Raw genomic sequence first — 24101 nt, 5'->3', positions numbered from 1 at the left:
TGAGTTTGTTTTGTTTTGTTTTGTTTTTGAGACAGTCTCGCTGTGTTGCCCAGCCTGGAGTGCAGTGTTGTGATCTCACTGCAACTCTGCCTCTTGCTTTCAAGCAATTCTCCTGCCTCAGCCTCTTGAGTAGCCAGGACTACAGGCGCGCGCCACTGTGCCCAGCTAATTTTTGTAATTTTAGTAGAGATGGGTTTTCACCATGTTGGCCAGGCTGGTCTCAAACTCCTGAACTCAAGTGATCCACCCGCCTTGGCCTCAGAAAGTGCTGGTATTTACAGGCATGAGCCACTGCACCCAGCCAAGGATTTAGAGTTCTTTTGTTTAAGGCAAAATGTAATTACCTCCTCTCTTCCCTCTGCATCCCTGCAATGTAATTGAAACTGAGGCTAGCTTGTTAGATCTCAGCAGTTTCCTCCAGCCTGGACTTCATCTTAGCGAAACACAAGATAATGTCTGGCCAGCACTTCCCACATGACTTACTTTCACAGGTTGGAGGTGGAAGGAGGTTGGGAGAAGGCTAAGTTCAGCCTTTGGGGCACTCTGCAGCCTTCTCTGGGGAACTTCTCTGTTTTTATACCGAGATAATTGATTGCAAGATCAAAAGTAAGTGTATATGACTATAAATCCTAATGGAATATTGGCTTGAATTAGTCCAGTTGACTGGCTGTAATCCTTCCACTATATTTCTTTTTGTTTGTTTGTTTTTGAGACAGAGTCTAGCTCTGTTGCCCAGGCCGGAGTGCAGTGGCACGTTCTTGGCTCATTGCAACATCCGCCTCCCAGGTTCAAGCGATCCTCCTGCCTCAGTCCCCGTAGTTGCTGGAATTACAGGCACACGCCACCATGCCCAGCTAATTTTTGTATTTTTAGTAGAGACGGGGTTTCGCCATGTTGGCCAGGCTGGTCTCGAACTCCTGACCTCAGGTGATCCACCCGCCTCAGCCTCCGAAAGTGCTGGGATTACCGGCGTGAGCCACCATGCCCAGCCAATCCTTTCATTATATTTCTTATGCATGACTTGACACTTGCTGAGTTCAAAATAAGATCCATCCTTCTAGGAAGAATTGTTACAAGCTGGATTCTGCCCGGATGAATGATCAGGATGGTAACAAATGTGGATTCTATGAGAAACTAAATTCTTTGGGGGAAATGGTTGAACAAAGTTAAGATATTCCAAACAAAAAAATATATATATATAACCATTTCCCATTACAGTTAGCCCTCTGTGTCCATGGGTTCCACATTTGCAGATTCAACCCAGGGCGAATAGAAAATATTCAGGAAAAATAAAAAAAAAAACACTACAATAATAATACAAATAAAAAGAACACAGTATAATAGCTATTTACATTGCATTTATATTGTGTTAGGTATAAAATCCAGAGAGAATTTAAAATATACAGGAAGATGTGCATCAGTTGTGCAAATACTATGCCATTTTATGTAAGGGACTTTAGCATTTGAGGATTTTGGTGTCCCTGCCTGGGGGTCCATGCATACCGAGGGATGACTATATTTTAAATGCTATCAGGTTAAGAAAGCAGGATTAGGAGGCTTACTGGGGGCCAAGTTATCAATTCTAATCTGAAAGAGAAGAAATGGCTGTGTTGAGGGAAAGATGGTGCTAAAAGATAAACTTCGATACATTAAAATTTTAAAAGAATTTATTTGAGCAGACAGCAATTCATGAATCTGGCAGTACCAGTTGCAAAGAGTTGCCTGATTCAAGGAGACTGAATAAGCTGTTCTCAGAAGCAAAAGAAATTATTTGATGGTTGAAGTCGAGAGTTTGTAGTTAGAGGTTAGTTGGCAGTTTCTGATTGGTTAAGATTGTTTCCCTAGGCTATGATCATTCACTCTGATTTGGACTTTGGTTTGCTTACACAGGAAACCAAGGCATGGGAGCGGTCTCAGCCTAATCATCTCCCAATTCAATTATCAAAGCAATGGATTGAGATGGAAGTAAATACATACACATATACATGTGAAAGTTCAACTACTAGAGACCTGACTTACCGGTGTGTATGCATAAAACTCAACAATGAATTGTTCTTCAAGTGTACATTCATTTTAAGAATGTAAACGGAAACTGTTACCATTTCCTATTGTCTGAGCAGATCATAGTCACACTAGTTAGTAATAGTGCAGTATGTAGAGAGAGTGACTCCGAAATTAGAATAACACAGGCTGTAAATTAGAATTATTTTAAACTTATGGGGAAGTGGGAGGTTGATTCTCACCAAGTCCAGATATGCTTATTGGTTTGAGAGCTTCTGCTCATTATATCTCTGGTTTTGCATTCCCTACAGGCACCCTGAGTGGTGGGGTTAAGAATAGAAAACGAAAGCTGGATCTTCAGGCTCCTGGATCATGGCTATTTCACACTGCATACACTTAATGCATTCGATGTTTCTTCCTTTTCTCATGATTCAGGAACTCCATCAGTCTAAGGACTTGGTGTCTAAATAACTCAGAGAGGTGGCTCTTGGGGACTTTCAAGCCTTGCTGATCTGCTCCAGAAGAGGTATCACCTCCTGCTGCAAAGTACAAGAGCTTGCCTGTCAGTTACACACCTCCAAAGCTATGTTCATGTGATCCCTCAACTAAAATAGTATCCCACCCACACATTCACCACCAGAATGAGATCCTCATGGCTGAGCTGGGACTTGCTCGTCTTTATGAAGACATTGTTAGATGGTAGTTTGTTTCTGAACCAAGCTAGAGTCTGCTAGTCCAGTGCAGTAAGGCCAAACATCCACACCAAGGTTTTGCAGGAGAAAGGAGGGCATTTATTTGCAGGGCACCAAGCAAGGAGAACTGGGCAGCTCATGCTTAAAACTCAACCTTCCCTGTGACTTTTAATTAAGCAACGGTTTTTAAAGGCAAAGGTAAATTTCAGGAAAGCAAAAGTTATAAGCAAAATCATAAATGTATCCATGGAGTTTATACATTGGGTTGGCCTAAAAAGATGGGATATCTTGAAGTGGAGCTGCACAGGTCATAGGGAGATTCAAAGATTTTCTGATTTGCAATTGATTAAGGAAGGGAAGATTTATCTGAAGACTTGGGGTCAGCAGAAACGAATATTAGGTCTGGCCCATGGACGTGACTTCCTCCAGGATCCTCAGGAAGAACTTTAGAACAAAGAGCTGTGGTCAGAGCTCAGTCCTTAGTTCCCACTTATCTGAGGTCTACATGCCAGCAGATGGCATTTTCCATTTGGTGGTGTTCTGGGTTTCTGAAAAGCAACTGAGGGACGAGTTAAAATATTATCTTTAGTTTCTACAGGGAACCAAACATCTTGTAACTCTGACTTCCTTGGCTATTGTTTAACGCTACTATTACCTTCTTGCTTATCAAGATGCTCATTTACTTCTCATGGCTAGCTAGGCACCTGGAATTCCCCTTAAAGGAACTCAAGAATTTCTTTTATTTCCATTCTTGGGGGCCCAACAGGCCCCTCAGAGAAGTTGGTGCTCCATCTCAGTTTAAGGAATAGGTGAGCCTGAGTTCTGCTCCTACCTCTGACCCTAACCTCTCTCTCACCCCTTCATAGCCAGCTAAGCACTTCTGAGGCCACTTCTGGGTCTTTTCTCTTCTGTGCATTGCCATTGAGCTCCTGTGTTTCTCACTGGGGCTAGCACAGAAGTGTCTTCACTCTCCTACTTCAATCATTCTCCTCCACCAGAAACCAAAGCCATCTTTCGCAAACTAAGAGCTGACCACGTTTTGCCCCTCTGCTTAGAATCCTTCCATGGTCCTCACTGTACTGAAGCTGGTTCTTCTTAATTCAGCCCTACCCCCTTTAAAGCTTCATCATTTATCATTAAACTTTTGTTTTCATTTTCCTGTTTTTTTTTTCTAAGAACCTTCAAATACTTCCCATACTCAGTGAGTTTGATAGGTGCACAAGGCATTCAGGGAGATACAAAACTCTTACTCATTTGTCAAAATCCCACTCAAAAGTTACCTACTCTTTGAGCTTTCCTTGAATGAACTCCACTCACCCTCTCTGCAGAGATACTCTCTCCCTACTTCTCTTTTTTTTTTTTTCTTTTTGAGATGGAGTCTTACTCTGTCACCCAGGCTGGAGCGTAGTGCTGTGATCTCGGCTCACTGCAACCTCCACCTCCCAGGTTCAAGCGATTCTCCTGCTTCGGCCTCATGAGTAGCTGGGATTACAGGTGCACACCACCATGCCCGGCTTTTCTTTCTTTCTCTTTCTTTCTTTCTTTCTTTCTTTCTTTCTTTCTTTCTTTCTTTCTTTCTTTCTTTCTTCTTTCTTTCTTTCTTTTTTTGTATTTTTAGTAGAGACAGGGTTTCACCATGTTGGTCAGGCTGGTCTTGAACTCCTGACCTCGTGATCCACCTGCCTCGGCCTCCCAAAGTGCTGGAATTACAGGCATGAGCCACTGCGTCTGGCCCACTCTCCCTACTTCTTTCTGTAACCACATAATCCTTGAGTTTCCCTCAATTTTCAGCACTTATCACCCTGCATGGTCAGTCTGTCCGTCTGTCTCCTTCCCTCCCTAGATCTCAGATCACCCTAATATGATTCTCTTCTGGGTGTCCAGTGTCCAATCCCCAGCACCAGGCACAAAGCGTGCCTGGGTGTGTGTTGGAAAGTGTGCTAGGGAAGGTGTGTTGAATGAGCGAATGGGTACTAATAGCTAACATTAAGTGAACACTTACTATATACTTTGCACTATTCTAAGCAATTTGCAGGCATTAATTAGTTTAATTCTCAACACTGTAAAGCATGTAACTATTATCATTTTCTTTTTACAGATGGAAATTGGGGCACAGACAGATTAAGTAATTTACCCAAGGTCACAAAGATAGGAAGCAGAAGAATCAGCTTCAAATTCAGGCCACCTATGTCCAGAGCCTGCTGTCTTAACTATTATGTGGGTCTCTGGCCTGGGTGGCCCTCAGGCCATTTCGTGCTTCCTCTCAAATTTCAACCCAGGTGTGCTATGGGTTGAATTTTTTTCATACTTTTACTGTACTGAACCATCTGCTGGGATACCCTCCCCGTCCAACCCAGGCCACACTCATCCACCCCTTCATTAGAAAAATACTGCTAATTCTTCAGTACTTGCAAAGCCAGAAATCCCCAATGGGTAAAGGAAGGAGGAAATTTGCTGGTTTCTATAAATAAAAGGTTTGAGATATATAAATACATATACTTGTATATATGTATGTATATATAAGTATACATATATACATGGGATTACACCTGTATTATACAAAATATACAAAAATTAGCTGGGCATCCCATACATATATATATATATATATATATATGAGTATATACTTATACTCATATATATATATATGAGTATATACTTATACTCATATATATATACATTTATATATGTACATATGCTTATATGTATATGAATATATATCTACATATGTATATGTATATATGTATATGTGTATGTGTATATGCATATATATATATTTAAAAAATTATTTTTTTGAGACACCATCTCACTCTGTTGCCCAGGCTGGAGGGCAGTGGTGTCATCTCAGCTCACTGCAACCTCTGCCTCCTGGGCTCAAGTGATCTTCCCACCTTAGCCTCCTGAGTAGCTAGGACTACAGCCACGTGCCACCATGCCCAGCTAATTTTTGTATATTTTGTACAGATGGGGTTTCGCCATGTTGCTAACGCTGGCCTTGAACCCCTGGACTCAAGAAATCCACCCGCCTTGGCCTCCCAAAGTGCTGGGATTACAGGTGTGAGCCACTGTGCCTGGTCTCGATTTATTTTTTTTTATGTCAGGTGAATTGTATCATTTAGAGAAAAATCATTCTTTTTAGTGTACATTCAGTCATATCATTACAATGAAGATATAAAACAATTCCATCCCTTCTTAAAATTCCCTCAGGCTCCTTTATATTCACCCGTCCTCCAGGCCTATTTTATTTCCCTGTACTTTCACCTCTTATATATGTGTGTCACCTTTTTGAGTCTGGTGTCTATTGTTTCACATTACGTATTTGAGATTCAACTATGTGGTTACATGTATCCGTAACTTGTTCCTTTTAATTATTGAATAAGGATATACAACAATATGCTTATACATTTACCAGTGGAAGAATATGTGGATTATCTTCAATTTGAGGCAATTATGAATAAAGCCATGATAAATACTCATGTATGGGTATTATTAACCTTTTTTGTTCAATTTTTGGGTTTTGTGTTCCTTACTCTTGGGTAAATACTTAAGAGTGGGATTGCTAGATTGTGTGCTAAGTAAATATTTAGCTCTTTAACAAATTGCCCTACTCTTTTCCAGAGCAGCTATGCCATTTTGCATTTCCACCAGCAATGTATGAGAATTCCAAGGTATTCTACAACCTCACCCACACTTGGTATTGTCAAGTGTTTTGTTTTGTTTTATCCAACCGAATAGGTGGGGCAGTATCTCATTGTGGTTTTAATTTGCATTTCCTTCATGACTTATGATGAGCATCTTTTCATGTGCCTATTTGCCAGCCTTGTATCTTCTTTAGTGGAGAATCTCTTAAAATCTTTTGCACATTTTGTATTGGGTTGTTTGTTTTCTTATTATTACATTCCGATAAGTCTCTGCACGTTCTAGATACGCGTCATGTTTTGCTAATATTTTCTCCCAGCCTGTGGTTTGTCTTTTCATTTTCTTAACAGTGGTTTTTAAATAGAAGATATTTTTAATTTTGATAAAGTTTAATTTATCAATTTTTTCTTTTATGAATCATAATTTTTGTGTTCTAAGAAATCTTTCCCTAACCCAAGGCCACATACATTTTCTCCTATTTTCTCCTTCTAGATTTCTTATGATTTTAGGTTTTACACATACATCTATGATCTATTTGGGCTTAATCTTTGCACATAGATATAATTTATGAATTAAGGTTCATGTGTATGTCCAGTTGTCCCAGCACCATTTATCAAAAAGACTATTCCTTCTCCATTAAATTGATTTTGCATGTTTGTCAAAAAAATCAGCTAACCATACATGTGTGGGTCAGTTTCTGGATTCTTTGTTGCATTCCATTAATCTATGTGTCTATCTTTTCACGAAGACCACACTATTTTAATTACAGTAGCTTTACAACAAGTCTTCAAATTAGTATGAATTCGTTAACTTCGTTATTCTTTTTAAAAATTATCTTGGTTGTTCTAGCTCCTTTGGGCTTCCATTTAAATTTTAGGACCCGTTTATCAGTCTTTCGTAACGTAAGCCTGCCGGGATTTTGCTTGGGATTACACTGAATTTATAGAACAAATGAATCTTTCAATGTAAAACATGGTCTATTACTCCATTTATTTAAGTCTTCTTTGATTTCTTTCATCAGTGTTTTATAGGTTTTGTGTACAGGTTATAGACATATTTAATTAGATTTATACTTAAGATTTCTGTTGTTGTTCTGTGCAAGGGATTGGGTTTAGCAGTCATAGAGGGACAGATGACAAGTCCTGGCTTTGAATGAGATGGAGAGTTAAAACTGAGACCCTCTACATAAATCTCTGAACATAAGCAAACACAAAACACTGCTGGAATAACATACTTAACCCATGACACAGAGAGTTTTCACAGAGAAAGCTCTACTTTGATTTAAGTTCACAAGTCAAGCTAACAAAACTCATAAAGAAACATATATTATAAGCAAGAGCACAGATGCTGCAAAGACCACACCACCAGAATTTCCTATGGTAGAACTGTCAGAACACTATAAGTATGTTTAAAGACATAACAGGATTAATCAAAGCCCTAAGAAAATGGGTATCTGGAAAAGGGTTCCAGTCACAACATTAATAAATGGATTCATTCCACACTATTCCTTCTGCTAATTACCTCCCAAAGTGCTGGGATTCTGGGCATGAGCCACTGCACCTGGCTGACTATAACAGTTGTATCAAAGGGGTCCAGCCTACAGAGCCATTCTCTTCCTGGTCTTTTGGGTAATGGGTGAGGGGGGTGCTGCACCTCTTACGGTGTTTACCTGGAGTATAAAAGTGGTTCTTTTTGTTTTGTTTTGTTTTTTAGATGGAGTCTCGCCCTGTCGCCCAGGCTGGAGTGCAGTGGCGCGATCTCGGCTCACTGCAACTTCTGCCTCCAGGGTTCAAGTGATTCTTCTGCTTCAGTCTCCCTAGTAGCTAGGATTACAGGCACCCGCCACTATGCCCAGCTAATTTTTGTATTTTTAATAGAGACGGGGTTTCACCATATTGGCCAGGCTGATCTTGAACTCCTGAGATCATGATCCACCCGCCTCAGCCTCCTAAAGTGCTGAGATCACAGGCCTGAGCCACCGTACCCAGCCAACAGTGTTTTTAAAAATTTTTTTAAATTAGAGACGAAGGGTCTTGCTATGTTGCCCAGGCTGGTCTCACACTCCTGGGCTTAAACGATCCGCCTGCCTTGGCCTCCCAAAGTGCTGGGATATGCTGCACGTAAGCCACCACATTGGCTTTCAATTATAGAATGAGGGAGAGGATTATAGAGAGCAGGGAGCAGAAGGAAAAGCTATTTTAAACCCACGTCTGAAGTCCCTGGCTCATCTGTGAGTAGCCCAAGCATCAAAACTGACCAGAATCAACACAGAAGAAGCTTTGAGAATTGAACTACAGCATGGAATATCACCATGTTTCAAACTGGCCTCTGTGCACAGTGTGGCTGACCAGAATCATACTACAAAGCTTCAAAATTTAAGTTAACATTCAAACCACAGCCCACAAAATGGGCCAGGATGTGTGCTCTAAATCTAAATGGGTGGATGGCCAGCTAAAATAGAAGATTTAAACAGGAACCAGAGTCTCATAACAGTACACACAGAGTTTCTAAGACATAATCCAAAATTACTCAGCAAAAAACTACAGATTCAAGAAGGTCGGCAAAATCCCAAAAGATTAAACCCAAAGAAATCTCTGCCCAGATATAACATAATCAAACTGCTGAAAACTAGACAAATAAGAAAAATGAGGGGTCAGGCATAACCTGCATGAAGCACGGTATTGAATTTTTACATCAACAACTAGATAGATACTAAATACTAGAATTGTAAGTGGTTTTATTTGTATTAAAACATTTAATATTTTATTTTTGCCAAAAAATAAATAAAACTTCTTAGCTTCTCCCTCTGCCCAATCCTGTTCCCCTCACTTTCATGCAAGACTTCTTTATTGCAGATGTTTTCCCCCGCTTTAAACCACCTGCATGCAAATCTGTGTCTCAGAATGTATTTCCAGGGAACCTGACCTAGACATGTGCCAACTGGCACAGAGGCAGAAGGAAACGGCCCCCGCCTCCTCTTTCAGATGTTGGTATAGTGAGACAAGCAAATGGTGAGCTTGCTGATAGATATTATTATTAAATGTACAAATGTGTAAATAAATTTATAATTTATTTTAAATAGCTTTGATTTCAAATTGTAGATATTTAAATACATAATGGTATTTTCCCCTGTATTCTTGCCCCAGGTCCCACAAATATTTAGAGTAAGTCTGCCCTTCCTTCTTGATTTCTATTATATTTTCTAGTTTCTGGTATAGAGGAACATTATCGGCTTTATAATATCATCTTGTATCTGGCAAACAGGCTGAGCTGTCTAATTAATTCTATTACTTTGCCTGATGATGCTATTGGTTTGCTGTTATTGTTTTTAACACCTGTAATAACTACAGTAATAACTATTTAATTTTCCCCCAACCACCCCATCTTCATTTCTTTTATGCTTTTCTCATTTCTTATGGTATTGGCTAAATTATGCAACATCATATTAAGCATTAGTAGCGACCATCTGGCATCCTTGTCTTATAGTGATCTTCATGGAAGTGTGTCTAAAATGGCTCCAATAAACATGATTTCTGTTATAGGATTTTTGTCATATAACCTTTACCTGGGTAAAACTAGTTCCTTTCTTTTTCTAGTTTTCTGAGTGTTTTCATGTAAATAGGTATTGAACTTTAACAAACGCTCTTTCTGCATCTATTTAGATATAGGATTTTTCTCCTTTAGACCATTAATATGATAAATGACAGTGATAGATTTTTTTTTTAATGTAGAACCATCCTTGCATTTCTTGTATAAAGCTTGCTTGTTCACAGGATATATAAATATGTAGTTTTAATAAAATGTAAAATTTGGCTAGCTGATGTTTTATTTAGGATTTTATATCCATGGGAATAACTGAAATGAGCTGGTAATTACCTGATCAAGGTTTCATTAGCTTCATAAACTGTGTGCAAATGAATGAAGACCAACCAGATGAGAACAAAGGCAATTAATTCAGAGCTTGCTAGTAATGGAGTCGGCCATGAGCATTTGCATTTTGACAGAGATTCAAAGGCAGGGAAAAGAGGGAGAAAGCTTCAGAGCAGAAAAAGGGAAGGCTACAGTTAAGCCCTTATTGGAGGCTGTTAGCCTGGGGAAGCAGGTTAACTCAAAGCAGGGTACCCTATGTGATTGGTTAGGGTGCATATTTAGCTTTCTCTGGTTGGTCATAGATTGGAAGCAGGAGCAAAAATCAGGGATGTTGGCTGGGCACGGTGGTTCACACCTGTAATCCCAGCACTTTGGGAGGCCAAGGTGGGAAGATCACCTCAGGTCGGGAGTTCAAGACCAGCCTGGCCAACATGGTGAAACCCTATCTCTACAAAAATTACCCAGGTGTGATGGTGGGTTCCTGTAATCTGAGCTATTTGGGAGGCAGAGGCAGGAGAATCTCTGGAACCAAGGAGGCGGAGGTTGCAGTGAGCCGAGATCATGCCATTGCACTCCAGCCTGGGTGACAGACTGAGACTCTGTCTCAAAAAAAAAAAAAAAAAAAAAAAAATTAGGGAAGCTGTCAATTTTAATCAAGTCCTGGCTATTTTGGACTGATTGTTACAGGGGTTATTGTTTGGCTTCCTGGACTGTTTGCCAGAGATAGTGGTCTGACTTCCTCCAAGTCTAATTTGTATATTGCAGGCTGGTTTTCTAGGCTGGTTACTGTAGGTAACGGGTTAGCTTCCTGGGCTAGTTGCTGCAGACTGTGGGGCAGAGTTCTATTTTTATATATACCCTGGCCATTGTGTGTTTATATAGACCATTTCAACTGAGTTGGACAACTTTCACTCTTTCAGTTTTCTGGAACATCTTATAAAAGGCAGATATTCTTCCTTGAAAGTTTGGTAAGATTCCTCTGAAAAACTGCCTGGGCCAAATTCTGGGCAGAGGGGGTGCTTGCTTACCCTTTGAGGTTTTAAAATAATCATTACTCTATTGAAATATTCTACTTATTCTTCCACCAATTGTTGCCCTTTATATTTTTCCAGAAACGTATCTGGTTCATCTAAGTTATATTTATTAGAAAACAGTCATAATAGCATTTTACAATTCCTTTAATCTCTAGGTCTATAGCTATTTTCCTTTTTATTATATATTTTGTGTATTTGTGTCTTCCTTCTTTTCTTGATCAGTTTCGCCGGAAGTCTATCTTCCTAATATTTTTCAAACAACCACATATGTTTTCTTAATTAATATCCTGAAGTGCTTTATGTTTGTTGGTATCTAATACATTAATTTCTATTTTCTTCCTTCTTGTTTGAGTTTGCATTGTTGTTGTATATTTTAATTTCTTGAGATAATTCCTAACTCATTTGTTTTCAATCTTCCTTGGGTTTTTTATTTATTTATTTTTCAGACAACACCCGGTTCATGAGGTTTTTTTAAGAAATGTATTTAGAATTTTTTTTTATTATACTTTAAGTTTTAGGGTATATGTGCACAATGTGGAGGTTTGTTACATATGTGTACACGTGCCATGTTGGTGTGCTGCACCAAATGTATTTAAATTTACTGTATGAGTCTGTTCTCACATTGCTAATAAGGACATACCCAAGACTGGGTAATCTACAAAGAAAAAGAGGTTTAATGGACTCACCGTTTCACATGGCTGAGGAGGCTTCACAATCATGGCAGAAGATGAATGAGGATCAAAGTCACCTATTACATGGAAATAGGCAAGAGAGCTGGTGCAGGGGAACTCCCATGTATAAAACCATCAGATCTCATGAGACTTATTCACTATCATGAGAACAGTATGGGGGAAACAGCCCCCATGATTCAATTATCTCCACCTGGGCCCACTCTTGACCTGTGGGGATTATGACAATTCAAGGTGAGATTTGGGTGGGGACACAGAGCCAAACCATATCAAGTTATAAATGTCTTTCTAAGCTCTGCTTTAATTTGGCACCCTAAATTTTGTCACTCGTGCAGGCAGAACAGCCTCACAGAGTGAACTATTTTGCTCACTGCATAAGGTCTGGATGAGCCAGTGAGAAGAGCTCTCTGTAGAAAGGAAGAAATGCTTTTTCTTTGCAGAAAAGGACCTCTAGCTCTCTCCTTATAGGCCCTCAAGGTTGTGACTGTCCAAAGCAGGTGCCTCTGTCTGATTCAAACAGAGATGTCATATAGGATAGTGAGACTCCTGAGGTGGGGCTGTTGCTCAGCCCTAAGCATTTTATTTGTCTTATGATTTTGTTAGCCCAGGAGTTACTTAGTAGCATTTTATCCAGTTTCCATGTGTCTGGGATTTTGTTTGAGTAATATACTAGATAGGGGCAAATAGACCAATAGGACTGAGTAGACAATTGAGAAATATCGTGCACCCTTGCACCTCTGGGCTCTTGAGATGTAAGACAGGTGGTGCCAAACATTAATGGAGAAAAACAGAAGCGCTTTAGGAAATGATGTGAAAAGAACTGGATCACTATTTAGGGAAAAACAAAGCTGGATTTGCTCCCTTATCTCCTATGCAAAGATGGATGTCTCGTGTAAAAGAAATAAACTGCAACCTAGCTGAAGAAAATGTAAGCATTCATCCTTGTGAGCCCCAAGTGGGGAGAGAGATCCACAAGGCTGAAAATGTATAAACCACACAGCAAAATGTTGATAGGTTTGACTATATCAAAATTAATTTATTTCAGCAGAAAAAGTTAGCAGGAGCTAACAGAGTAGGAGAAGATGTTTCCAATATCTATTCAAGGACTGTCCTAAGAACACAAGTAAATCAACATCAATGAACTCAAAAACAGCATTGAGTAAGAAAACTAGAAAAAAATACAATAGTTTCCCCTTATCCATAGTTTCGTGCCTTCCACAATTCCAGTTACCACGGCCCAAAAATATTTCATGGAAAATTCCAGAAATAAGCAATTCATAAGTTTTACATTGCATGCCATGTTGAGTAGCATGATGAAACCTCGTACCGCCCTGCTTTGTCCTGCCTGGGACATGAATCATCCCTTTGTTCAGCCTATCCATGCTGTCTACACTACCCACCCATTATTAATTTAGTAGCCGTCTAGGCTATCAGATCAAAAAAACATAAAAGCAAACAAACAAACAGCATAGTATATATAGGGTTTGGTACTATCTGAGGTTTCAGGTATCCATGGGAGGTCTTGGAACATATCCCCCAGAGACAATGGGGGACTATTGTATTAATATCACACATCATTCATATAAATTAGAAGCACATATATGTACAAAGCTACATGCTTTACAAGAACACAGGCATATTTAAGGTCACAGCTTAAACACATTAAAACTGGTGTGCATGGGGATAAGAAAAAGGGAATAGAGACAAAGAAAGAAGGGAAAAAAGAAACTGAGAGAGACTTACACCTCAGCTCAGAGCGTAAGATCATCATTAGTCTATCCATGAGTAACTAAGTTCTCAGCAGAAAAAACAATTTAGACCAGAAAACATTTGTAAAATGTCTATCTAGTACCGTCACATGCTGGTCAAATAGTTATGTTAGTTGCTTTTCTACACTTCTACACGACTGTGAAAATCCATGTCACATTATGCAACCTAGCCTAGACCTGTTTTTTTGTTTTGTTTTGTTTTTGTTTTTTTGAGACGGAGTCTCGCTCTGTCGCCCAGGCTGGAGTGCAGTGGCGCGATCTCTGCTCACTGCAAACTCCGCCTCCCAGGTTCACGCCATTCTCCTGCCTCAGCCTCCTGAGTAGCTGGGACTACAGGCACCCACCACCATGCCCAGCTAATTTTTTTTATATTTAGTGGAGACGGGGCTTCACTGTGTTAGCCAGGATGGTCTCAATCTCCTAACTTCCTGATCCACCCGCCTCGGCCTCCCAGAGTGCTGGGATTACACGCGTGAGCCACCGCGCCCAGCCGATCTGTTGTATTATTTTAATAAGCAAAAGCTTTCAACCTTACCAGTCAGAACTTCCTTGTTATTAAAAATAAAATGGTTGAGCAAAATGCTGAATTGAGTATTTGAAATGAGACAGGCGTCATCTGGCTAATTTCTTTTAAAGTCTTCTCTCCCCTAATGAAGAATGGAGTGAAAAAATTGGTTGTATTTGAGCTTTTAATTAGACCCAATATAATATGCTTACAAGTATTTTGCCTGCCAGGCATCGCAAAAATCACTCTGCTGATTTTACAAGAATACATGGGAACACAAATTGGCTGGGATTCAATAAGCGATTATCTTGCTAAGTGAGAATAATGAAAAAATCAAGGAGAAACACAACTTTATTGGAAGGGGTGGGAGGAAAGGAGATGGGTGGGAAGTCACACTGGAAATGAGTTTCAGAAGTACAGACTAATTTACTCAGGGACAGGTCCTGGTTTTGTGGGGCCTGACGCCTACCTATTTGGTGGAGGCAGGTGAGAGGAGTAAAAGATTTAAGGAAAAGAATATTAAAATATGAATATGAAACCAGTTATGATTATATTTATATCAAATGAGAAAAAAGTCTCAATAAGCTACAAATTTTAAAAGATGATAGATATGTTAAACAAAATAAAATCTAGACAAATCTCATAATGTTTCTTAATGACTTGCCTGACCATCTCTACAATATTTGTTTTCTACATATTTTTTGGCTGTGTAGCCTTTATAGCCTTTTTCCGTGACAACAATTTTATAATGTTTTTTATATGGAGAGAATACAAAGACAAGTTAATCTTTTCCTAGCATGGATTTTTAAAATTTATTTTTTATTACTTTTTATTTTTGAGATGGACTCTCATTCTATCGCCCAGGCTGGAGTGCCGTGGTGTGATCTCGGCTCACTGCAGCCTCTACCTCCCGGGTTCAGTCTATTCTCCTGCCTCAGCCTCCCAAGTAGCTGGGACTACAGGCACACCACCATACTCAGCTAATTTTTGTATTTTTAGTAGAGATGGGGTTTCGCCATGTTGGTCAGGCTGGTCTCGAACTCCTGACCTCAGGTGATCTGCCCACCTCAGCCTTCCAAAGTGCTGGGATTACAGGTGTGAGCCAGCACGCCCATCCTTGTTACTCTTTTTTAAAGAAATTTTTTGTGTGTTTTGTGGAAACAGAGTCTTGCTATATTGCCCAGGCTGGTCTCAAACTCCTGGCCTCAAGCCATCCTCCCACCTCGGCCTCCCAAAGTTCATGCCAGTGGGATGAACACCAAAGTTTATGCCAGGCATGAACACCACATCTGGCGTACAATTTCTTGTTATTAATAATCAGATTCATAAAATACATGATTTCACACATAGATTTACTCACTTTTATAGAACGGCTACAGGTCTGTGCCCTATAAATATAGAAATGCTGATAAAATCTATTTCATATGATTCATTTCTAATTATATGTGTTGCACTGTTGAGTAGATTCTTGACAGGAAAGAACTTCTGCATGAATCAGATGCTGATGAGAACTGAGTGCCCTGCTTACCACTGTACGTGCCTGATGCCTGGCAGAGTGTTCTCTGGGTTGGCCTCTGTCCCTGCATGTTTTAATCCTTGTTTCTCTTCCACTGGCACATCTGGGTCAGGTGTCACAGGACACATTCTTACCACCATACCTCCTCTGGTCCTCCAGCTTCATGTCTCCAATCAGGTCAGGTCAACCCAGTGGGCGATGAAAGTATTCCCTGGACATTGTTCCCACACCAGGATGAACTGACAAGAACTCAGCATGGAAGTGACGTGAAACACATGAATATATCCTGCGAAACCCAAACGAAATGAAATTTCCAGGTTAATATTCCCTTAGATGACCCCCACCCCCACCCCCACCCCCAAACTGCCCACAGCTGTTCCAGGCCTCTTCACCCTTGGGGAACTCAGAAAGGAAAGAGAGGGCAGCCGTAACCAATGTTTAGTTTCAATATCAAACAGCAGGTCCTCAAATAACACCATTTTATTCAACATTGTTTCCATATCACGTTGAGAGAAAAAAATGGATTTCTGGCCGGGACCGCTGCCTATGTGGAGTTGCCCATCTCCCCACATCAGCATGGGTTTCCTTCGAACACGCTGCTTCCCCACCACATCCCAAAGCTGTGCACACTGGGTTAACTGGCATCTGTATGGTCCCAGATCGAGTGAGTGTCGTGGGTTGTGAGTTGCCCCGCCATGGGATGGCCTCCTGTCCAGCCCCGGCTCCCACCGTGTGTGCCCTACCCTCCCGAGACCGGCTTCAGCCACCTGCAACTCAGAGCTGGAATAATAAGGTAAATAATTATTTCGCTTGTTTTATTCATATTTCTTTTCTTTTCTTTTTTTTTTTTTTTTTTTTTTTTTTTTTTTTTGAGACAGAGTCTGGCTCTGTCGCCCAGGCTGCAGTGCAGTGGCGCCATCTCGGCTCACTGCAAGCTCCGCCTCCCGGGTTCACGCCATTCTCCTGCCTCAGCCTCTCCGAGTAGCTGGGACTACAGGCGCCCGCCCCCACGCCCGGCTGATTTTTTTGTATTTTTAGTAGAGACGGGGTTTCACCGTGTTAGCCAGGATGATCTCGATTTCCTGACCTCGTGATCTGCCCGCCTCGGCCTCCCAAAGTGCTGGGATTACAGGCGTGAGCCACCGCGCCTGGCCGGTTTTATTCATATTTCTTAAATGCATGTATAGCTCACATTTATTTCAGTGTTTAATATTAGATGTGTTTTGGTCTTTATTTAGAAGTTTGATGATGTTCTTCTGACCAGATATTTGCCATGTGAACTTAATTCTTGTTCTTATCTATGAGCCTATGGGAAAATCGGTTTCATTATAGGTCGTTTCGCTTAAGGTCACAGTTTCCAAGAACCTATTGATGACATTAAGTGAGGACTTGCTGTACTTCCATTGATCTCACAAACCTCAGTGACAAAGGAACACAGCATGGGGGCTCGTGCCAGGACTTGGAAAGCCCCAAAGCTGCAGATGCATTAGCTACACGGTAAATCCGCCTCTGACCCTAGAGGCGGGCAAACCTGGCTGACAATCAAACTCATCTGCAGGCCCTATTAGAGAAATACGGACCCGAAGGCCCCACCTCTGGAGATTTTGCTTCAACAGTGAAAAAGGAAGTGGCGCTTTTGGAAGCTAAGAGGGTTGGGTAAGGTATGCATGGAGGTGGGAAGGAGGAGAGGACAGATGGAACTTATTGAGCCTTCTAAAATCATTCTCTTCAGAGCTGGTCCTGGCACCCTGTGAACTGTCCATCATCTTTTTTTTTTTCTTTTTGAGACAGAGTCTCGCTCTGTCGCCCAGCATGGAGTGCAATGGCGCAATCTCAGCTCACTGCAACCTCCGCCTCTTGGGTTCCAGCAATTCTCCTGCCTCAGCCTCCCCAGTAGTTGGGACTACAGGTGCGTATGCCACCACGCCTGGCTTTTTTGTATTTTTAGTAGAAACAGGCTTTCATCCATGTTGGCCAGGCTGGTCTAGAATTCCTGACCTCAAGTGATCTGCCTGCCTCAGCCTCCTGAAGTGCTGGGATTACAGGCGTGAGCCACCACGCCCAGCCTGTCCATCATCTTTCAAAGCAAGCTTGTTCAACCTGTGGCCCGCAGGCCTAATGCAGCCCAGGATGGCTTGAATGCAGCCCAAAACAAATTTGTAAACTTTCTTAAAACATTATGAGACGTTTTTGAGATTTTTTTTTTCTCATCAGGTTTTGTTAGTGTCAGTGTATTTTATGTGTGGCCCAAGATAATTCTTCCTCCAATGTGGCCAAGGAAAGCCAAAAAATTGAGCACCCCTGTTTTAAAGTCTCCTGGTATTTCAAGAAATGATGGCCAGGGCCAACTTCTCCAAATTGCTATTGCTGCCCTTCCATCACAAACACACACATCCTGCCTCTCCCTTTGCAACTCCTATTCTGGTTGTTTTTTTTGTTTTTTTTTAAGACGGAGTCTTGCTCTGTCGCCCAGGCTAGAGCGCAATGGCGTGACCTCGGCTCACTGCAACCTCTGCCTCCCAGGTTCAAGCAATTCTTTGCCTCAGCCTCCCGAGTAGCTGGGATTATAGGCGCCCGCCACCACACCTGGGCTAATTTTTGTATTTTTAGTAGAGACGGGGTTTCACCATCTTGGCCAGGCTGGTCTTGAACTCCTGACCTCGTGATCCACCCGCATCGGTCTCCCAAAGTGCTGAGATTACAGGTGTGAGCCACTGTGCCTGGCCTTAATGAAATTTTTTTTCCCCACGAGACGGAGTATTGCTCTGTTGCTCAGGCTGGAGTGCAGTGACACGTTCTTGGCTCACTGCAACCTCCGCCTCCTAGGTTCAAGCGATTCTCCTGCCTCAGCCTCCAGAGTAGCTGGGATTATAGGCACATGCCACCATGCCCGACTAATTTTTGTATTCTTAGTAGAGACGGGGTTTCACCATGTTGGCCAGGCTGATCTCAAACTCTTGACCTCGTGATCCGTCTGCCTCAGCCTCCCAAAGTGCTGGGATTAAAGGCGTCAGCCACCACGCCCGGCCTGACTGTTTTTAAATAAGGGACATGAGTGTGTGTGTGTCACACACAACACACACACACACACACACCTGTGTCTTCCTCTAAATTACTACCATGAGGGCAAATATTAAATCAGGAGCTGAACCTGTTGATTGGAATCTGGAACTGGTCACTTGGAAACTGGGAATCGCTGGTCTTCTCTTTGTGTTCTAGAACGGAGGCAATTATACTTCCACTCATCTCCCATGCAGACAGTTCAGGTGAGAAATTAAATCAATCCACTCCACCCAGAGTTCATAGGAAGCTCCTTAAATCCTAAGAATAATTTTCCATTAAAAAAAAAGTCTTTATTTCTGCACAGCTGGAGGGTAAAAGACTGTAATTTTAAGCCTGAGATAACATTTGAACAGTCAAATACTAACTAAATAATATTCTTAAAACAATAGCAACCCTTGTCATTAAATCTTTTTTTTTTTTTTGAGACAGAGTCCTGATTTGTCACCCCAGCTGGAGTGCAGTGGTGTGATCTCAGCTCACTGCAACCTCCACCTCAAGCGATTCTCCTGCCTCAGCCTCTCAAGTAGCTGCGATTATAGGAACTCACCACACCTGACTAATTTTTTTGGACTTTCAGTCGAGACGGGTTTTCGCCATGTTGGCCAGGCTGTTCTCGAACTCCTAACCTCAGGTGATCCACCCACCTCGGCCTTCCAAAGTGCTGGGATTACAGCCTGGCCCCTTGTCGTTAAATCTGTCTCTCTTTTTGACATCTTTGTACCTAAGTGTACAGGCTTCAGAACAGACTGCCTTTGTCCACGTTCCTGTTTTATTCCTTAACATTATGCCCCCCTTGCAAGCTATGTAAGCTCTCTGAGCTTCAGTTACCTGGTCTGTAAAACAGGAGCAATTCATAACTAGCTGACAGGGCTGTCAGGATTGGATGAAATTGTGTTTGTAAAATGCCTAGCGCAACATTTGAAATTTGCTCAACAAATCAGTTAATATTTTCACTATGTTTCTATTTGTACTTTCAGAATGAATGAGAAGGACATGCAAATGAGAAGAAGAAAGAGAGCCCACGGTTGTTGAGCCTGCAGGACATTCTCAAACAGTGAGAATAGGAAGACTGACAAAGATCATTTAGGAAGTAAGTTGATAGTGTTTATCAAAATTTAATCCATACATATCTAATTTCTAGGAACCTGTTACAGACGGATCTAAACTAATTTGACTGGGCAACAACTGTCAGATTCTCTTGGTAAAATTCAGCTGACTGCAGTGACTAGAGGCAGATGATACAACCTTCACACGAAGAGCTACACACCTCAACTGTGGGCTCCTGATTAGGCCACTTCGAATACTAACCGCCCCTACGGTGTAGAGATAAAGATAAACTATCATACACACTACTAATGCTCATGGCGAATGTGATGAGTTGGGTACCTCTTTCTTTTTTTTTTTTTTTTTCTTTTTTTTTTTTTTTTTTTTTTTGAGACACAGTCTCACTCTGCCACCCAGGCTGGAGTGCAGTGGTGCGATCTCAGCTCACTACAACCTTTGCCTCCTGGGTTCAAGCGAGTCTCCTGCCTCAGCCTCCCAAGTAGCTGGGATTACAGGCGCGCACCACTGTGCCTGGCTAATTTTTGTATTTTTAGTAGAGATGGGGTTTCACCATGTTGGCCAGGCTGGTCTTGAACTCCTGACTCAAGTGATTCACCTGCCTCCACCTCCCAAAGTACTGGGATTACAGGCATGAGCCACTGTGCTCAGCCAAACTGTTCTTTCTAAATATGCCTTTGTCGGGGAGGAAAAAATCATTTTCCTTCTACCCTTTTAGATTCTCAGCTGAGGCTCTGACAGGTGAACAGGAGAGAAACAACAGAGGTTTATTAACACGTGTATACACGTGGGAGAAATTCAGGGATGAGTAACCCAAACAGGTGGCTAGAACTTGGACTTAATAGCACCTTTAAAAAAAAAAACCAATAAATTTCAAAGACCTAACAAGACAAAGCAGAAAAACTTTGAGTTCCTAGGGAAGCAAATTGTGGACAGGTAAATATATGGAAGGTCAGCACCAGTCAGTAAAATTTGTTATATGAATGTTCTGATGCTGTCTTTTCACTGATAAGGGTCTAGGATTGTCAGTGATTAATTGTTGTACAAATTTATGTCCTGATTTTAGGCAAATAGGGATAAGGATGACAGCTTTTCGTGTATCTTCTTCTTTTCAGTTGTCTTTAGCTCAAAAGAATCCTTATGCCCAAGTGGCATATTTTCGGGTGGCAAATTCTGCTATCCTTTACCTTCCTGTACTGCAAAGTCTAGAAAACTAAAAATTACATTCCCTAGGTTCTCTTGAAGCTGAGATTTGGAGGGAGAATTCAGTCCCACCAAAGTCATGTCAGATAATTTCCAAAATATTCCCCTTTTTTACTGACAAAGGCTAAGATGAAAGATGTGCTTGTGTGAGGCCCAGATGGCCTACTGTTAACCGAGGCCCAGGATCTGGCCAGCCTACCTGCCCCCAATCAGGGCAGCATAGGAGTGGCAGTGGCCTTCCCTACTGGGGGTTGGGGAGTTGGGGCTGAGCTGGTAACATTTAGGGAGGGCCTGTAGAGGCTGAGGAACATTTGTGTTTTTTGCAGACAGCTCACTCCCAGGAGGAGGAAAGGGAAACCCTGGGCTGAGCACACCTAGTATTTTTCCCAAATTTGCCAACCAGGTTAAACCACCGTTTTCCTCTCTCAGCCACTGCTGAAAGTCAGAGAGAGAGGCCGGGGTGTCACAACTCCACATCGGGGAGAACCACCAAGAAGGGTGAAAGGGTTTAGTTATCTATATTGGCAGGAACTCTGGTGAAAAGGGACAAAAAGAACTGTCACAATTTACTGTATATACTCCTGTTTAAAATTAATTTTTACAAAAATCCTGTATTCATGTACAATTTGTATAGTTAAAATAGAAAGAAAAAGAAACCTACCACTTCGGTGTAGGATGGAGGAGTAAGTAGCCTACAGCAAATCAAAGGTCCTGCCAAGAAAAACTGGAAAATCTAGATTACGGTAATTTAAAAAGAAAAAAATATTTTAAATGCATTAGAGGGCTGGGCAAAGCAAAAAGGATTAGAAAGGGCCCCACTCTGAAGAAGGGAGAACTGCAGAGAGGTGAATTGCTAACTAGCAGCCACTTATCCCCTGGGGGCCCCTCATCCTGCCACTGGGCAGAGGAAAAGTCACTTCCTGGGATGACCGCATCTAAGGCCAGCTTTCCTCTTTTATTCTTCATCACAACTGTCTCAGGGCTTGCACTGCAATTTGTCATTATATGTCAACATCATTGCATTTTTATTTGTCTCTCTGCGTATGCTATAACCTTCATGTGGGCAGGAAGAGTCTGTCCATCTGGTTCGTTGTTGCATTCCCAGGCCTGGTATACTGTAGATGCTTAGTAAATATGTGTTGGGTTGGATTGGAACGAATGGAATGGAATATGAACAGTGAAAGCTTTCCAACTCTTTCAGATTTCCTGGATTCTAGAGGCCCCTTTTCTCCCCAGAGGCTCTGTTCCCTTAAGGCTTTGTCAATAGGACCAAACCTAAGCTCCTTTCTGGTAGAATGGCATCCTCTGAGTCCTGCTCTAACACCTCCAGGGCTTGGAAGTGGGTGGGGTCGAGAGCCTTATCAGCAACTCTCTAATCTCCCAGGCCACACCCAAGCTAGCACCTCCAGGCCCTTCTCTCCGTAACCACAGAATGCCTTGCAGCTCTAACAGAAAAAGTGTAAGAACTCCTGTTTTGAGGGCCTACCTGGCATCCAGTTTCTGTTTAACTCAACCCATTTCTCAACCTCTCCAAAGCCCTGCAGGTTCCTCAAGTCCACGTGCTCTCAAACCCCTGCCCCAGATTCTAAAACCAGGCCTGTCCACTCTCAGTCTTATTGCCGGGCCTCCGGGCCCAGCTTCCCCATTCTCACTGGACCCTGGACCACCCACCCCCTCTGGGGGTCCCATCCAGGGGGAGCCCACACCCCATGAGTGAAGACTGTACAGAGAGAAAAAGTCTAAATGGAAGTCCGCAGTTGCCGGGTACTTTAAAAATGTCTTTCTAAGGCCGGGCGCGGTGGCTCACGCCTGTAATCCCAGCACTTTGGGAGGCCGCAGCAGGTGGATCATGAGTTCAGGAGTTTGAGATCAGCCTGGCCAATATGGTGAAACCCTGTCTTTAAGGAAAATACAAAAATTAGCCCAGAGTGGTGGCACACGCCTGTTGTCCCAGCAACTCAGGAGGCTGAGGCAGGAGAATCGCTTGAACCCGGGAGATGGAGGTTGCAGTGAGCCGAGATCGTGCCACTGCACTCCAGCCTGGCAACAGAGCGAGACCGTTTCAAAAATAAAATAAAATAAGTCTTTCTAAGTGCAGCTTGACATTCTCGAAACTTTATTCTTGTGCATTTGAAGTATTTTATTTTCCTTTCCGGGTGTAAAAAGCCCAAGACTGAAGCCAGGAAAAATGAATTCTGGTCCTGGTTCTGCTGCTATGTGATATTGGACCATCCGTTTTCTGATGGAAACCTGGCTCATTTGCTTTGGGGGTTGGTCCTCTGACGTCCTAGCAGGGACTTTGATCTTCTTGTGAGCACACAGAGGCTGTCAGGCTCAGGGAAACCTACATACCTGGTCCACGTTGAAATGAGGGTCTAAAGCCTTGATGTAAGCATGAAAGCGCGTGGGCAGCATGCAGCCCTACAAGCAGGCATTGATCCTCAGTGGGTCAATGGGTCAAGGATTATCCAGCCCCAGCTGGACCAGAGAAACCCCTTTAGGCTTGTGTATTAGCCCTTTTTCACACTGCTGATAAAAACACACCAGAGACTGGGCAATTAACAAAAGAAAGACGTTTAATGGATTTACAGTTCCACGTGGCTAGGGAGACCTCACAATCATGGTGGAAGGCGAAAGGCACTTCTTGCGGCAGCGAGAGAGTAGATGAGGAAGAAACGAAAGCGGAAACCCCTTATAAAACCATCAGATCTCGTGAGACTTATTCACCACCATGAGAATGGTATGGAGGAACCGCCCCCACGATTCAATGACCTCCCACCACGTCCCTCCCACAACGCATGGGAATTATAGGAGTACAGTTCAAGATGAGATTTGGGTGGGGACACAACCAAACCATATCTGCTTGTTAGGCCTCTCCAGAAATGGGGACTTTTTTTTTTTTTTTTTTTTTTATCACTTTGGTACTTATAGAGGCTTCCTGTGTGCCAGGTGTGTTCTAAGCACTTTACACCTGATGGCCCATTTCATCCTCATGACAAACCTATGGAGTAGATGTACTTTCCCCCCCACAAGAGCTCCAAAATGTGAGGCCTTGGGA

This window comes from Nomascus leucogenys, chromosome 20, assembly GCF_006542625.1.
Source record: "Nomascus leucogenys isolate Asia chromosome 20, Asia_NLE_v1, whole genome shotgun sequence".
Lineage (NCBI taxonomy): Eukaryota > Metazoa > Chordata > Mammalia > Primates > Hylobatidae > Nomascus > Nomascus leucogenys.
Note: the sequence above shows the minus strand (reverse complement) of the source record.